The 18,583-nt window shown below is 43.2% G+C and overlaps 1 protein-coding gene across 1 annotated transcript in view; it reads right to left on the bottom strand.

The window, feature by feature from the left end:
• sox6 (SRY-box transcription factor 6) overlaps positions 1–6,236 on the bottom strand; it is a 109,897-nt gene extending 103,661 nt beyond the window's left edge. Inside the window, exon 1 of the mRNA XM_069671211.1 lies at positions 6,174–6,236. The gene's annotated coding sequence lies outside the window, so the exon portion shown is untranslated. The remainder of the gene's footprint in view (positions 1–6,173) is intronic.
• Between the last annotated feature and the right edge of the window lie 12,347 nt (positions 6,237–18,583).

The raw sequence follows: 18,583 nt of genomic DNA, 5'->3' as shown, positions 1-18,583 counted from the left end.
ATCTGAATGGTGTTTGTTTATCTTACTGGCACCTGGATCCCTCTGCAGGTTTGCTAAAAGTATTATGTAGCAGCAGAGAAAATGAAAAAGATTAGGCCATGCTCAGTTTCTATCTTTATCTCTAGTCCTCCTCCGTAACCCTTGTTCTTTCACTCTGTGTGTGCTTGTGTTTCCTCAGCTGTGCCTGCTGTCTAAAGTCCCATTGTGGGCAGAAACAACTGAACTTAGTCTATGGAAGCAAAGGTGCGGTTTGGAGAGCAAATGACCAAACTCAGGAAAAAGTGACTGTGCCACATTGTATTTGCCCCTTAAAAAAAGAATGTCTTTAAATCAAGGCTAGGCCACAATTCAAGGGCAGGCTTTTTGGTGAAGGAGAGGCAGGGAGGATAGACATCACTGAGTTGGCCTGGACCAGTCTGAGCAGCACGGCGGCCCTTTCGAAGAATGAGGCTCTGCCAAAAGCTGCCTCTGCCTAACCAAGTCTCCCACCATCTGCAACAAATGTGCTCTATTAAAGCAGTACCATATGGACAACAAGCTCGCTATTAACACGGCTTCAGCACATCCCCTTAACCTAGCCCAGATTTCAAACTTCCAGTCAAATTGACTGCTGATTTAATGCACCGCCAGCAGCCATGTGGGTCTTGGCACGAGACGGCACTCTCAGCCTTCAGTCATTAACAAGCTCACGTAGAGCGCGGCGCACAGCAAGACACAGAAGTTAGCTGCACGGATCCTACCAGAAACTACACCCCAGGTTATTTGGTATATCCCTAAACCAAACCCATATGAGGGAAAAGCAGCGATATCCAAAGAGGAGAGCAAGAGTGTGCGCTGATCCAGAACTCAAACATTGTTAAGACAAGTAAACCAGCTCTCCAAACACTCTATTGTGCACAGTGGAAACAAGCTCATGGAGCAGATCTACCCACAGAGCTGCTGCAGCGGTGGCTTATGTCTCAGTTCTTCCACAGTGATGGAGACTGCATTCGCTCCTCTGCATGGATCCAAAATGGCAGTGATTAACCCTACAGGGTGTGTGTGTGTGTGTGGAGGGGGGGACTTTAATCCCCGTGGGCCGGGCGGCCATGTTGACGCCTCTCCACTCTCTGAGTCATGGGGGGACCCACCCACCGTTCACAAAGCCATGCTGTCTTCTCCTAGGCCATGACGCCACGGCTGCTCTACGACACACACGCACGTGGAGACACACACACCAAATCAATTATAGTTGTGTGATTTGAACCCGACTGCAAAGTTCAGTTAATTTTGTTTGTTTATTTTTTCTCCTCCTGTCTGAGCGGCGTCAGATACTGTACGTAATTAGAGTGGAAACACATTTTGTCTCGCAGAAGTCTGAATGTAGACAGAGCTGTGCACTAACAGATAAAGTTTGGGAGGAAATCAGGATACAGTTTACTTTGATTTAACACTTTAATTTTAACCTTCTCATTATAAACAATTTTTTTCTATTATTATTATTATTGTCATGTCTTGAGGACTCCACTCTTCTTTCTTATAAATGTACCCCTTTAACTTGAAACATAATATAATTGTTCCGTAACATCTCTGCCAGTCGTGTCCCCGTGCAAATAGAAGTGATAAGCTAAAGACTGCCTGATGACAGTCTAATTAAATGAGCCTTTCAGTGCTCTCAGTGGAGAAGTTGAATGTGTGAAAAGGTACTCTTGGTTCGGTGAAAAAGCTGTCCAAGCGATCCCAACATCCCAGCAGACAGCTGTATGCCAGCTCGACACCAAGCCACATGAAATATGATGTTACCTGTCCTGCACGTGTCCACACACACTGACGTGTATGCTTTTACACCTACAGCACAGTCCACACACACAGACACACCTTATGTTACCTTTACTAAGTGTCCAATTGACCCCTCCCCCCTATTCCCTAACATACACAAAGTCTTAGATGCACACACACACACACCTCCGTCAGGGCTGCCAGATGAGTAGTGAATTAATTTGTGTGAGCCACTCCAACATTAAGAAGGTGTGTTGAAAGGTGTCTGCTCATGTTTCAAATTAAACGCGCTGCTGGTCAGCATTAGCACCTCGCCACCCGTCGGCAACTGACACTTAGGGGGCTGGGGTAGGGGTGGGGGGATGGGAGGAAGGAGGGGAGCCCATCCGCCGTTCACACTGGAATAATTAGAACATGTCAGGAAGAATTAATTTCCTCATTTTTCAAAAGGATACACAGAAATTACCATGTTATTATATGACAGGGTCCCTGGGAGGATTGGATTAAATTTGATTTCTTGCGCAGCCCACACAACAAATTAAAGTCATAAATAAGATGGAAAGAAGCGGGGCACAGAGCATATGTTTATGGCAATGAGTGAAGCCAAGGGACCAGAAACAACTATCTTCATTTCATTTTATTTAAATCAGGCCGACACCGTGTGTCTGAATGACAGCGGTTGCTAATGGGTCGAGATTAGAGGCTCCTTGATATTAACACAGAGATCAAACAGCTTCTGCTAAAAAGCTGTGCAACGTACAGGGTGTATGCTGCTACACGGGCCGGCTTATACTCTGCACAGAATCACCAGATACCCCCTCATATAGGTCTTATTTTAAATGTTCTTGATTGATTGATTTTCAGTCAGTCATAGTTTTCTTTTTGAAATTACACAGGACACAGAGACTGTTTAGAGTGTATTGTGATGGACAAATGACTTAAATGCACATTTTGAACACAATTAAATTTGCAAACTACTATATAGAAAAAATCCTAATGTTATATCCTTATGTGAAACAGAGTATCCTTCACTTATATTGTATGTTTTCACAAAGAAAGCCTCTCAAAAAATGAATAACGAACAATTAGATTGAATCTCTTCCTTCGGAAATGAAACACCCCAATTTAAAGAGCATACTCGTCTGAGACTATCTCACAACAACACTTGACACCATCTCCATTTGCGTTTAGATTTGTTAGCTTACCGTCACAATTTAAAACTGTCTTGCCAGGGAAGAGTTTTTCAACTCTTTCAAAATGGGCCGTCATTACAGTCTAGCACTCCCCTGGGCACCACAAACTTTAAATAATTTGCGAATCAATTAACTGGCTACTCTCAACGCAACAGGGATTTCACACTCCAGGGTCGCGGTGCATTATCAGTGTGAGACGATTCATGGCGTTTTGGGAGAAAAGTTCATGGTTGAAATCATTAATTCATTTTACTGGACTTTTAGTTATGCATTACTTTCCACAGCTGGGATAGCAGGGAGATTAATGGCGTGTTCTTTGGTCCTGTTTTCTGCCGTATAGAGCGGCGAGGTGAAACTGTGTCCTGCAGTACGAGGGAGCATACCATGAGAAGCAGGAACGCAGCCAAGTCTGTATTAGGTTTTCAGTTTTTCTAAGAATAAAGTCAAACCTTCGAATAATAACACTAATAATAGTAAACTCAGATGTTAGGTCCTTTTCCATGTGATTAAATATGGACCGCGCTTAATCACCGACTGTAAAGAGAGCAGACAACAGCCCATTTTATCAAATTGCCAACGTGCCTATTTGAGTTTAAGCCCTTCAACAAGAGGTCATTCATGAGTAATGCAGAGAGCAGTAATTAATTGTTTGCGGAGTTTAGGAAGATGGATAAAGTTCTGGCAGCTTTTCCGCATTCTCGACACGTAATGACATGTGCAACAATTAGTTTTTCATATTCGCGCTGGGATCCTCGCTTGTAATTGAGGCTGATGAAATTAAAATCTTTGTTCGGCGGTCTTTGTCAAGCGCTCTCTGTTCAGCAACATGTTGACCATAATCACTGTGGTCAGTGGACTGAAGAGGCCCATTTGCTAAATAATAGATGAAGAATAACCATTCAAAGGTTATTCATTTTCATTTTACGGTGAAGTGCTGTTTATTTAATTTCTGACAAAATGGCGCCCCGGCATCCTGCCCTTGAGTGGATCCATCGATACGAAGCTGAGAGCTGTGAGACCGTGCGGCTGCTGCTGCTTATTAGATAAATGCTGCACACTAACAAAGAGTGTGGGTGGTTTATTCTAATGTATCCTCAGGTGTTTCCAAATGAGATTGCATGAGTGTAAATAAACTTGTTGCATCGGCGCTGCAGACACAAACTTAATTACTTCCTGTCATGTTTGAGATTAATTAATCCTGCAGGTCAAAGGATCGAGATTTCCGATTGTATGAGAACTTAATGTTTCAAAAGTATGCGATCGCAATGAATGCTATTATTTATTTTTATAACATATTCTGACAGGTGTGTTATAATATGACATTGACTAAATAACATAAGTTATTCACTAATTAAAGCTCCTGTGAGGAACTTTCGCTTTGTGTTGATTTTGGCGCCCCCTGTGGACAAAGTAGTACCTCTTATCTCTTTGCTGATCTTCTCCTGTTCATGTGTAAGAAGTGTGTTTTTAACAAAAAAAATCTCATCCTGCTTCTAACATTTAAACATATCACTCACTGTGAATCCTTGTTGTGGAAAATTGAGCAAAATGGCCGACTTGGCAGCGCGAAGTGAATCGCCTCATCTGACACCTTACCCCCCAGCAGTGGTTGCAGGCATTTAAAATAACTATAAAGATATAATCAGTCTTGTTGCTGGTGGTCTTGTTTGCTTTTGTAGCTCATATAAAGGCATCAGTATTAATTTCAGTCCATTTAATAATCAGTTAAAAACACCTTACAGGAGCTTTAAAGAGGAGCATTGTTATCATGACCAGCAGGGGGCAGGAGACCTAACTGGCGACCCCGGAAGTAGGTCTTTGAAATTCAAAGAATTTGCTCATATTAAAAATTAAAAGATATGTTGTTCTTAATTTACCATGAAATGTGTACAAGCTCAAAACAAAAACTGGCACATGCTAAGTGAACTGTAGGTTTTTTATGTCACTACTGTCCGTATTTTATCTCTGTCTACAATGTGTGCATTAATGTCTCATACAGACATGTATACATTTATTTTTAATAACTTTACTTTATTAAATAGATTAATTCTTTATGTTTGTCAGTGAGATCACACTCTACATGTCAAAGCACCACCACTGTACAACGAACCAGACAGATCAACATGCAGTAGTAGAGGCAGCTCTCTGAGAGACAGGTGCGTGTTCTCCTCCGAGCAGGCGTCGGTGTGTGCGGTGTGTGCGGTGTGAAACGACGTGATTAAACAATGGTAAATGTCCATGAACTTTGAATTGAGAGAGACATTTCCCCAGCTGTTATTGAAGAGCTGCTCTTCCACATTAATATGACTCCCATGATATCGCCCACTGACATTTGGAGAATAAGAATAATATCAACTAAGTTCCTCACCTTTATTTGCTTAATATCTAAGATACACTTTTATTAGAAAACCTGCTCGAGCAGCGGCTGAGCAAAGATGTTAAAGGGATATTTCCTGTGATGCAGAGAGGACTGGAGTTTTCTCTATTCTGCTTTTTAAAAGCAAAATGACACTTTTCATCGCAGCTGTCTGACTGTTCAGCTCACTTATACCCCCTTTGAACTCACATATTTAGGAATACAACCTGAGGTATGCACAGCTTGCTCTGTGACTCTGACCTGGGTTAAATGACACTTCTTTTATACTGAAGGAAGAATATGTGTTCCCAAGTTTGGAGCAGGATTATTATGCAGTTGACCTATAGGTATTATGGCAATATATCTATTTCTGTCTATACTCTTTTATATCTTTGAGCTAGGTACAAAAAGCCTTAATTTAATTCAAACAATATTATTTTTTCTGATTTCATGCCTCATTCTTATTCAAAAGACTTTAGAACCAAAGAATACCAATAAAATGCCCATTAAATACCTGATTAATACAAGAAAGCCCTGGTTTTACCCTAATACCACATCAACAACACAAGAAACTCAACTATATCAAACAAGGAGCAATACAATGTGAATAATGTAGGAAGTAGATAAAATAATTTTGAGTAAACTGTACAAAAATCCGGATAAATAAGCAGCAGGATCTAATGCTTCAAAGGTCTTTCAGTGACTTTGTGCCTATCTACAGTAACCGTCTATTAGTGCATTTATTGTGCGCCTATCTGATCGTCCACCTCATTTGCTGCAGGTGCTCTGTGTGGGTGAAAGACAGCAGGGGTGTGTGAGACATGCAGCACGACAAGAAGAAGCTGAAGGGGCAAATTGATACTTACAAAAACTGAAAGACTCAATCCCCAGCTCCCAGCGATCACTGCTCGGCTGATTTTGAATTCATGTAAAAACCTGAAATGTCAGAAAAAGGAGACAGAAAGGACCTATTTTAAGTCTGTCCTTGTGTGCGACATCAAATCACTCATATGTAAAAGTATCTCGCAGTTAATTAAAATTCATAAAATAACATTTAAACAGTTTTATTAATGGATTTAAATCGCTGCCTTTTAAAAAAACAAAAACATATTCTTTTGGAACACGGTGGAAGTCAACAAGAGCCGGAGATAACAGTGTTTACCTGCATGGGAACAAATAGAGACAGCACAAGAGGAAGAGAATTGGGGACATGGTGAGTGTTTGCTGAGGGTCAGAGTCTCCACAGCAGAGCTACTGTAAATCAGCTTTGTTTCATGTCTGACCTGCAGTCATAGAAAAAGTCACCAGTGACGATCCGTCTTAGACGTTGTTTGAAATCTACGTCCGTGCTACCTCATTAATCTGTCTTAAGTTGATGTATTCCGCTCATAAACAGCTCTCGTATAAATAGGTTGTTTTATTTAATTTTGCTCTCTTTTTTTCAAGCTGCCTGCCGATGATTTATTTAGGGGCCATGCTCTGCGGCTTTCAGCACGTCTGAAGCTTTGTTCAAGAACACAGAAATAACCAGGAAACTGTAGTGCACAGCTTTAGGCGTCACCCAGCTTAACGCAGCCACAGGTCGCAGGTAATGACAATACACTGATGGGACCATCCAGCCTGAGGGGTGCAGATCCTGTAAAGCTCATTGGTGTTCATTTTCTCACATTATCTTGTGTTTCATAATAAGCCAGGATCTCATTACCAGCTGATTTATACAATTAGCCCGCCTCAGCACTGCCAATTAAACAAGGCCAAGGGTTTTTTAAGGTCACGCTTAACTGATCTGTCACTAATTTGCAGTACGGCCCCTCAGTCTCCCATCGCCGGGGCCAGTAAGCCACCAACAACAAGACCGGATAAAGTACCCACTACTACCACGGCACAGCGTGGAGTCTGCTACGTGGGAGGCTGGAGGGCCGGCAGAGCGAGCCAGAGAGAGAGGCGAACGGGTTTGAATGTGTTAGCCTTGAGGCGGGAGGTGACAATAGGGGAGAGGGGACCCACGTGACGCTGGCTGAATGTGAAGCTGTTACATGAATAGCACCTCTGAGTTTAAAGTCTACTCCTGCCTCTTAAACGACGCTAAACACACAGTATTTCCCTGTTCTGAACTATGCTCCAGCTGCAGCCGCCCACTCCTGCACTGGCACACACACGCACATGATTAACTTATATTAGTAGCTATTCAGTCGACACAACAATCCCTGCCTGCTGGATAAAACCACATATTACACGGATGCTTATTTAATAAAGCAGTCTGTGTCAAACATGTGACTATAGGCTTAATTCCTAAATGAGAGCTCTAATAATTACACACAGTCGACATTAACATCCTTTGAATTCCTAATCTGATGTAAATTGAGAACAATGAGGTATATAATGAACGGGGGGATGCATTCCTTATTCAGCGCTTATTTAAGTCAATTATTTGTCTGCGGGAAAAAAAAAAACAAAGGAATTTATAATTGCAAATAATGAGCGAACCCAAATGATATTCTAATGAAGCTAATGTAATAATCCCTGTGGTGTAATAAGAGTCAGTGTCAGCCGGCCTATTGTAGCTGCATGCAGCAGCTTTTTCCTGCTGTGAATCAGACCTACAGGCAGGAAACATAAAACAGGCACTCCCTGCTACTAATTAGAGGATCAGGGACTTATTAAACAATTCCACAGCCCAATACAAATGATTACTTTCACCGCAGTTTTATACTCAGATTGGCAGCACAGTTAACAGATATATTATCCTCTAAATTAAGTTAAAGGTAAAAGTGGTCACATTAGGCTACAAGTGAGCAGTCAGGCTGAGGCACAAAGACGGGTTTTGCACAAGGTTTAGCTCTCAGATGCAAAAGTCCAAACAGAGATGGAGCTGGCATCAAAGGAGCAGGGACAGAGGGCTCGCGGCCACCTGTGGCATTTCTGTCAAAGAGTGGCCTTTCCTCTCGCTTTGCCTGGTCATGGCTACACACACACACACACACACGAAAGTAATACTTAAAAATGAAAACACACTCACGTCACAAAAGCTTTCATATGTAGTAGACCGGAGTTGAAAGTTATAGCATTATTTCCAGTGCTGGAATTTGTCACACACATACACACAAACATTCTCACACCTTAACTCGTGCTAAAAAACTGAAGGAAATCCAGAATCTATCCCAAATTATTTCATAGTTTAGACGCACACTCCTCTGCAGTTTGTCTGAGCACAACACTACATTCAAGCTTCCCATGTCTGCGATGATACAGAGTAAAACCTCCCACAAAGAAGCAGCTCGGGGATCTTTATGTTACGCATTAAACGTTTCGTATGCTTGCATGAGAAAGCTCAGAAAACATTCACTTTTAAATCAGCTGCACCTTCAACTTCCAGACATGTGCTCTTGTTCGGTGTGCGAGCTACGCTTGATTTAATTTCCCCTGACCATAACAGAGAGTTGTGTTTTTCAACCATCATGTGACAGTGGCTCAGAATCAATAGACAACATCACCACAGCTGTATACAGCACAGAGGAAACCAACCACTACACAGCTGCAGCAGCTCTGCGTCGCATTAAAACTATTGGATATGGGACTGGTTTAAACTGCATGCACTTAGGTGTCTTTATATTTATGTGCCCGCTGTTAATGCATGTTTTAGCTCGTGTAGTTTTGTGTGGATATGCATTAGGCAAGCCAAAACTTGTGCTTCAACTTCTGTTTGGAATTCATCCAGATCTGCAACATGTTAGAAAAAAAATCCTCCCAATCCTCCGTCCCAAATCCTCGCTCTCTCCTGCGTCCAAACACGCTAAAGTAGGAATTCTGCCGAGTGAGTTATTTTGACAATAGAGGTAATCTATGCCATCAGCAGGCTGCTCCCTACCTGGATGCTGTGTGGTTATCTCTGCAGAAGCAGCAGCCACACAGGCAGGCAGGCAGGAAGGCAGGCCGGGGGACTGCACGGGGGAGTTTGGGATGTAACAGTGGTCCCGGGGGAAATAGGGAAATGGGAGGGAGAGGAGGGGGTGAGGCAGCGAAGGGTTGAAGCGTTGTGGCACAGAAATGTCTGATTTAGTAATTGAACACATGTGATTGTCTGTTAAATATCCAGTTCCATAAAGTCAATCCTCTCTGCGGTGGCATCATGTGTGAAATATGAATCGACAGCTTCCATGCAGGGAGTAATCAGCTCGGCTGGGACATAGCTGGTCAGAAAACAGCTGTTTTTCAGGTAGACTTTGGTGTACAGATCGTTTTAAAGAGGCCATATTTGTGGAGGCATTGTTAGCTCATCAATTTCTACGGGTGAGATACACTTTTAACAGCCATGGGCGAAAAGATAAAAACTCCAGTGCTGTGTTGTTGGACAGACAAGCTGTATTTCTCCAAGAGATCCACCATATCATTGAATTATTTGGTGTTGGAAACAGGTCAATCACGTGCAAACAGCTGCTTCATGCTCCAGCACACCGTTAACTGTCACAGCCTTGCAAATCTCTCTCTTCTCCTCTTTTTATCTTCACCCTCTGTCTCTCTCTAACTGCCCCCTTTTTTTTTTCTGTGTGTGGCTGATCCCGTCCTGACACTGAGCTGCAGCAGACCAGACACTCACAAAATGTCTCGCACCACCGTGTCAGGAAGCGTCACTCCAGTTAAAATATCTTTGTTGAGAGTAAAACAGTGACCTGTTTTTTTGGCACAACTGAGGCGCAATAGTGTCAAATAAAGCAGAAAAAACATTGGCAGCTATTCTACCGAGCAGTGGCCTGATACAGATACAGAGCCGGGGCTGAAAGAGGCTTGTGCGTGCTGCTCTGCAAATGCATTATCTGTCATTTCCTCTGCGTCAAATAAGGAGAATAAAAGTCTATTTGCTGAGACACTGGGTTGAGCGAGGGTGAAGGGAGAGAAAGCACCAGCAAACAGACGGTTTTTACTCAATGGTGGACGGCATTCAGTCCCCAGTGCTCCTAACAGGCGGGCGTGCAACCTATCAATTCTCTTTGATACCCTCTGCATACTCCAAAGACTGTAAAGACAGAGAACACAGAACAGGCTTGTCTCTCTTTTCTTAACTTCCACACACACACATATATTTTCTCTGCCCTTTTTTCTTCCTGTTTCTTTCTTCCTCAGTGTGGGCTTTGTGTATTTGTACATGTCGGGGGGGAAGGGGCATGAAAACAAGTCTCTCCCTCTCTCCCAGGTAATGTGTTTATTTTCCTGGACCCATCTTCTAGTTTACTGCGTGGTGGCGTTTCTCCCCTCTTATCGCCTGGCCCTCACGGGGCACTTTAGCCCCTCAAATCCTGTTCACCACATACTGGTTTTAGAATCTGTGAAATGAGTGCTAGAGAAGCGTGGCCACAATGTCTGCCTGTGTTGCTACTGGACTCAAATGGGCTTGGTGCTTTTTTTTTTTTTTTTTTTGTCCAGGGAGATGCATAAATGGAAGTTTTTAACACCTCAAAGGAGGCTGAGGCCTTTGTGGAGCCACACTAGAGAAGGCTGCCAGTCTCCTGAGGAGGCAGACACACTGAGTGCAGCAGGACAAAGAGCTGGAGGAGCAGAATCAGCAGGGGCATCACTCTGCTTTGGGCACCAGGCAGACACACAAGTGTACACCCACATATACTGTAAAACTGCACTTACATACGAGCGCATGCATTCACACAGCAATAGTACAAAGGAAGGAATGGCTTGTTCCCAACATCTCAAATACCTCTAAACGCTAAATCAAAGGGGGAATATATTGTAACAGTTGTATTTCCAATCTGATAAATGAACCAACATCTCTAACACCTGCTACGTGAACCCAAACAGCCTGCAGCAGTAACCAGAGAATAAGACATCGTTCATGTGAATGTAACCCACCAGTTAAAATGCGACATAGTAGCTTACTGTAAATAGATTCATATGTGATTGTACAAACACGCTCAATAAAAATGACAAATACAACCAGCGCAACAAACGCCGCCATTTCCTCCTTATTGATTTCAGCTCCACTGTTTGAAAATAATTTCCTCATTTCCATCCCAATTTTCCTTATTGAAATTCCTTTTTTTTTTTATTCCCGAGTACAGCCCAACAGCTGGCATTTACAATCAGTCTTTATGCTGTTTAGATGTCTACAATAAGCATTTAGATGCAAATATCTCTGCCTCGTACAAAAGGAGTTGCAACTTCTGTCAGAAGCAACATAATCAACCTGCAATTGTCTCCTGGCTCCGAGTGGTTTCCAGTGACAGGGCCTAAGCCGTAAGCATCTGTATTCAAATGATTCCCTATTTCAGGCACGGTTTAGTGTGGATATTTTCCAACAGTACTGCACTGAAAATCAATCACATGGTGAATTAAACCAGAAAGGAAACAACTGATCCATAAATGATCAGGTTACAGCAAGGCATTGGTGTCCACAGATTATTCAGTGTTTTCCTTGTTTGGAGGAGACGCGGGCGACGACGCACTGTGTGATAGTGGCCTTTTCCACCGATGACTCCTTTACTGCTGCACGTTTTTCCATTTGCAAAGGCAGGCTTAAGTTGACTAATAATTATTTTAGTGGGGAGCTCAGCACAACGCAGGCAGACAGAGGAAGCTAAGGACGTGTGTGAAACCTTTGTAGCATGTAGCATGCAGAAAGAGAGTCTTCAATAGGGCGCAGGGGGCGCAGGGTTCAGTTATGGAAAACCCTCTTTATGTTTATTCGTATAACTCAATACAATACAGCAATTCCCTGCTAAAAGCTAATAACTTAAAGGTGATCCTCTTTTAGTCTCTCTTTTCCAGTGGAAAACCAACCGACTGTTTACCCGAGAAAAAGAATGACTCATTTAAATAGGAGAAACTGTGGCCGTGTTGTAAATCTGATACTGATGGGGGGCATATGCTTCGCTTTGGCTCCACTGGCCCCTGTACAGCCGTTTTAACAATTAACATTATAACCTCTGTTTTCTTCTTTTTATTTACAGTTGCAGAGGTCATTTGTCTTTTCTTTTTGAAACCCACAATTAATAGCAGCGTTTGCAAATGCAAATGAGTCCATTTAGGGGGAGGGAAAATGATCAGTTTGAGAATATTTCTGCCTTCTTAATCTTCTTAAGAGGGAAATGATTTAAAAGGAGGACACAAATCTCCAGTGACATGGCAGGAACTGTGGGGCACTTTCCTCTCTCTCTCTCTCTCCATTCTCCCTCTCTCATCTCACTCATGTCTCCCTCCCGCCCCCATCCCCGTTTCACCCTCCTCCTACTTTACCTCTCCCCCCTTGTTGCCCCGTAGGGGTGGAAGGGCCAGGAGTAAGGGGGACAAGGAGCCGAGAGCTGGGCTGTATACTCGGCTTGACCCCCCCCTCAGAGGAAACAAATGTAGTGTTTGAGCCACTGATCACTGCTATAATTGAGTTTAACACTCCTTTTCTGGATTAAAACAGAGCCTTTGAAATGAAAGGTCAAATTACCTCGACGGTCAGGCAATAAATAAGTCAAACAAGGTAAGAGGTTCCTGCCGGCATATGTTAGTGGCAAATTTAATTAGCAGAAAAACAGCAGGCTCCTCCAGTCTGCTCTGCACTGAACAACAGCCGTGTTGGAGTCCCAATTGTACGGCAAAGGAACGCAAATATATCAATCATCATTTAAAGTTACGCTTCATCGAGAACTCCATCCTTAAAATGCATTAACAAACCATCATCCAGCCTGAGCATTATATTACTAAATACTAACAGTAATTTTGCACATGTTCATATTGCGCAGTAAGTATGTGTCTGGATATTCTCGGCCATTAGTCTGCACACTTTTTAATGCCTGATTTTCTCCCATTCTGTAAGGTACCCTATAGGCCCATTGTCCATTGATTGCAGCACAAGGAAAGAAAAATGGGCAAAGTAGGGCTGCAGTCTGGACTGGAGGCTCAGAGAGTGTCCCAGCAATGCACAGAACAAGAGAGAGAGAGAGACAACACTGCTCTACACCCAAGCAGCTACAATGTGGCCTTTGTGACATAATGCACTCCGCGCAGCAGATTGTGGAAAATAATCCAAAATTTACTGGTTCCCATATCCAGCAATAACAACTGACATCACAACCTGCACCATATATCCCATGTTTCTGGGCACGCGGTACGTTTAGTGGAGAATGAGGGGGGTAAGAAAAACATCGTCAAGCGGTTATTTTATTCCCATCATGTCCTGGGAGCCCATTACAGCATGGCACAGGCAATGGTAAAACTGAGAAACCCAGCAGGCTGAGGCAACATGCAGAGGGCCGGGGAGCACTTAGACTCACAGTGCAGACCAACACTCTGCACTCTGTTAACTGCTGGAGAAAGATGTGAGCTCAAACAAACACTTTGCACCTACAGATTATGTGTATTTAAATTCGGGGAGTCATTAAGGTTTAGTTTTTTCAGTTTGGGTGTTTAGTTTGCTTCCGTTTGCCTCCATCAGCGCGAGTCGCAGCTTCTAAAAAACAAAGAGGAGAAAGAGGAAGAGGCCCTTTAGTGTGGTCGTCCACACACTAGTAACGTGGGGTCGGTTTAGCTGCGCTGAAAGCACGACAGGTGGGTCACATGAACGATGTTGTTTTCACTTGCCCGGCACATGCTTCTCATTATTCTACACCAAAAACTGACATCGCTCCAAGCTAAAGAGAGAAGGCCCTCCACGGCCACCGCCGCTCACCGCAGACTAGTGTTCAAGTATATCTTACATTTCATGTGAGTATACATTTTCGAGCTGAGTGTGCTTTGAGCATTCCAGAGGGACAAAATGAAAATGTACATAGATTAAATAGCGTGTCCAAACAGGCAGTAAGTGCTGCGAGGTAAGTATGATCTGCGTAATAAAAGAAAAACACTGTTCAGGGTTTTAAATTGAAAGAGCCGAGCAGACCTTTAAATAAAACTAGCGCCGTGGTTCCCACCAGCTTTAGAAATGTGAGGTAGAATGTAAAGTGAATAAAAATAAATGTGCTGAAATATGTGACTTCCATCCAGCGAGAGAAAAGTCCACAGCTGCACCAGTTCAATTTTTAAACAGCAAAAATAATATTTTCAAAGAACAGCCATGGACAAAATGTCTGTGTGTGTGTGTGTGTTCAGATTGTGTGTGTGTACATGTGCTTATGTCAGTGCATGCATGTGTCCGTATATCCATGTGTGTGCATGCCTGCTCTCGTGGTTTTGGGCAGACTGCGGCCCAACAGTAAAATGTTGAAATTGGAAAAAATATTACCCTTCTTTCTGTTGAATAGCCGAGAGATAAGCACCCTTTAGCAATGAAGCCAGTGGAGTTTAAGCTTATTATGAATACCTCTCAGAGCGCAGAAGCATGTACTGTAGAAATCAAAGGGAGTAATAGGCAGGTAAGCCTGTGTCATTTTAAGGAGGAAGTCAGTTGTGAAATTGTAAAAATCGCAGGGCCCTGCTGACAATCTCCTGCCCTCAGAACACTCCCATAAATGATTTCTAATGGCGGAGGCTATCACATATCTGACAAAGTCAGAAGTTTGTGAGGTGAAGAGAAAAAAAAAGTCCAATGGTAATCTCACTATTGATGGAGACTCTTAATAATAGGACCATTTATCTCTTTGATTAAACAGCACTTACTCTGAAGTTCACAAGAATTCTTTGCAAGTGCCCTAAGCTTCCCGAGGCAGACCTGGCTTTGCAGAACATTCCTCGAGGTTTCATGTTCAATTGGCTGTGAAAGTCCTCAGCATAACTCTTACATGCCGGACTGAAACCATTCAAACCCGGCAACAAACAGGTCATCTTCATCTTAATGTTTTACATGGTGAAGCTCCTCAAATTTCAGAATCCCTTCATGAAGCCTGAGCACTCTCAGGGTTTTATTCTTGTGTGCATTTTCTGCCTATTAGCTGAAGTTGTAAAGCGTCTCCGCTGCATATCTTCTGTAAGGATGATATCATAACACGACTGCTCCGAGGCTGCACGGACTCTGAAATCCTCACATATTCTACAAAGGCGTACACACACACACAAAACACACACACACACACACAGGCTAATACGTACTGTGCTTATTCTCCTCTGAATATTCATCCATGTTTCCACATCATCTGCAGGTCTCCTAATCACACTCACTTCCCCTTTAATCACAGAGCTCTAATTAGGTCCTAATAAACCATTTTGCCATCCTCTTGGAGCGCCTCTGTGTCACTCACACATCAAACCAAGAAATAGTGTATTAAGGGGGCTGTCAACCTCAAAGGAACGCTCCTCCAGCAGCAGTGATACAGATACTGCAGGCACACCCTCTTACACTAATTGAAATTATCGAAAGCTCCGCTTACATGTGACACTTGGCCGTGTCTGAAACCGTGGCCTGAAGTACGGCAGTCAAAAGCACGACAGTAGTGCCAGCGCCGAGGCTCTACTGGGTTCTCTGATGTCTGGTAATTGTTTAAACCTGAGTGGATATGGCACAGGGCCTCATGCTGCCTGATCTGCCAAGAGAGGAAAAAAGTGTTCTTGCTAGCACTTTTCTCCTCTGTTCTGCTCCTCTATTCTAATTCAGTCCAGCATGGGCTTCGGGGAAAGCCTCAATGACTCCATGATCATCTTGGGGGAACCAGTGTTGGGGATGATGATCACTGACCACACGTTGATAATGATGACTGTTTAATTAGAAGCCTTTCTTTGGCCTGGCCGCAACCCAAAACTCCTCCACCCTGCAGATGGTGACCAATAAATTTAGCTTTGCTGAGGATGAGGAGGAACATTGTACCTCCCCAGTTTACCCTCAACCCCACCCCTAACCAAGGACGTAAAGCCTTTCTCCTCGCTGACACAAAAACGCAACCTCAGCCCTGCTGCATGTGCGTCTGCACGAGCAACCATCCGACTGCGAGATCACTGTGCTCGACGGTCGTATACGTCTCATTTCCAATGCTTTATTCTGTTTGTCTTAACATAACTAAAACATCGGTGCAAAGAGTTGACCTTCAACCCTTTTGATTTGTTTTCACTCCAGTATTTACTCCTTGTTACTAAAGCATAATTGCATTTTGCATTCTTTGATGGTTATGTTTCGGCATCTCAAAGCGCTCGGTTAGAGTTAGGGAAACACTGTGGTCATGGTTTGTACATTATGGTTACGGTTGGGAAATTTAAGCACTTCATTAAGGTTGGAAGAACATCATGAGCATGGTGAATATTTTAAAAAGTAAACTGCTATGTGACACAAACTTTAGTCGCCAGCGCAGCGTCATGCGCCTTCCATCCACCCCGCCCTCCCTCCTGTGACTCTATACTGCGGTGTAAGAACCTAAATCTGCGAACAAGCTTTGACAGTGAACGTAAATCGCCGTTGCAAATTAGTTGCATATGAAAGAAAACGTAGGAGGGAGCTGTTTGAAGTCATTTGTATATATTGGTTTGCAGTCTGCAGGCTCTTTAATTGAAGGCATAAAATATTCCAATTAAAAGCTTCACATGCATTTTTTTGCTTCTTATTGTTTCACTGTTCTGTGCAAAGTTTGGGTCGTCTCCTAAGCACGAGTGTTGCTGTTCGTCACATAGGTCATCCCCTCCCATCCTCCTCCGTTCCCCTTTAGTTACCTCCTCACCCACCTCCTGTCAATCACCCTCACCGAGCCTCCTCCCAGAGGTTTCTACACCCGTACTGCCTGGCAGAAATAACACTGTGTGTGTGTGTGTTTGTGTGTGTTGTATGTGGGCGGCTGGCGTGTGCCAGAGTGGCTATCCCCTCGGATTGTCAAAGAGGCTCATGGGAAATTTACTGTATGGGCCAAACCACAGGCTTTCTCTATCATTTCAGCCGATTTCTCTCTTTAAGTCCCATTCAAGAAAGTGATTATCACAGACGTCTTTGGCTTCATTCTCTGAGCTTGAGTCGGCCTCTGTGGGCTTTCCTCGCTGTAGCTGCACTTTGCTTATAGACAGTATGTGTGCAGTCAAGACAAACAGGGGTTTTTAAGGGTACTTTTAGAGTAAGCAGAAGTTTCCACTGCCTTAAGATAGCTGTGTCTAAAGCAGAAAATTGATGGACCCTTTAAAAAATAAGCATACGGCTTGTTAAGTTCATTTTTTCCAAAATGACTCTCTCTGTTTTAGTCATGGTTAAATGATGGTAAAAGTTGGCGAGTTATAGATAAAGTTGCTTCCGTTCTCACAGTTTACCGGTGGGAGATGGAAACAAATAAAAGGGCAAAGGTCAGCCACGGCTTGGATGCCACTACTGCATAAATTCCCACCAAAAAAGTAGAAATATTGTAAGTACAGCAACGAGTTTGATCCATGAGAGGTCTAATATAACATGAACACTAACATCGTTCTTTGCGTTCTTTTTAGCCCCCAAAAGTCTTTAAAATCTGCACTTAGCCCATCCTTTCACCAACAGGGTCAGAACACCCCCTTTCTTTAGTAAGAGAGAGAGGGAGAGAGAGGATAACAAAGACAGACAGAGACCCAGCGAGAGCTTGTGGTTGGGCCTGCTGAAGCCATTTTCTCATAATGCACTTTGAGGGCAAAGTCTTGTAACACATCCAAACCGGTGTAAAAAGACATTTTTCAGAGAGGAAACAAAAGGCCCCGGCAAGAACAGATGCCACGGTTAACTTCATCAAAACTTTAGCCACAAGACCCTTTCCATCGATCCCCCACCCTCGCTCTTTGTCACTCTGATTTATTTTTGGCATCGCACATTAGCATTTTCCAAAGGAAAAACTGTTGGGAATCTGATTTCTGGCCCAATACGTCCTTTCTTTTCCATAACTTCCTCGCCTGTTTTAGATGTCACAGTAGCTGCACCGTGATGCAAGCGGTTGATCAGAGTTTGTTTCCATCCAAGAGGGCGGACACACACTTTATCTGGAGAGCTCGAGATCGACAGCAAGCGGAGAAAAATGTATTTTTTGTTCCCCCAATTAAATCAACAATTTAAAGCTGATCTCAGGATTTAATCCACATTGAAATTAATAAATCTGCTTTCAGATCGAAGCGCCGAATCATGGTAAAATTGCACATCAGGAACATGTCACTCTCAACGCATGCTTAAGAACAACTCACTCAGTAATGCGTTTAAATATCTGCACACACATGCTCAGATACACACAATCTGCACACAGAAACCAAGTTGCCAATCTGATCTGAAATCAGTCGTGTGCCAACAGAACGGCTCCCAGCTTCCTTAAGTCTGGACCGCAGAGCGAAGAACCCAGATTTACTGGCTTAGTCACACAAACTACGGAGCATATTTTACATCTCATGTGAGATCAGGCTGGCAGATACCTAGCCGGCTGTCAACCTC

Source organism: Semicossyphus pulcher, unplaced genomic scaffold (assembly GCF_022749685.1).
Source record: "Semicossyphus pulcher isolate SPU_LCO1_2020_fin unplaced genomic scaffold, fSemPul1.0.p SCAF_1, whole genome shotgun sequence".
Taxonomy (NCBI): Eukaryota; Metazoa; Chordata; class Actinopteri; order Labriformes; family Labridae; genus Semicossyphus; species Semicossyphus pulcher.
This window is presented reverse-complemented; position numbering and strand designations above follow the sequence as displayed.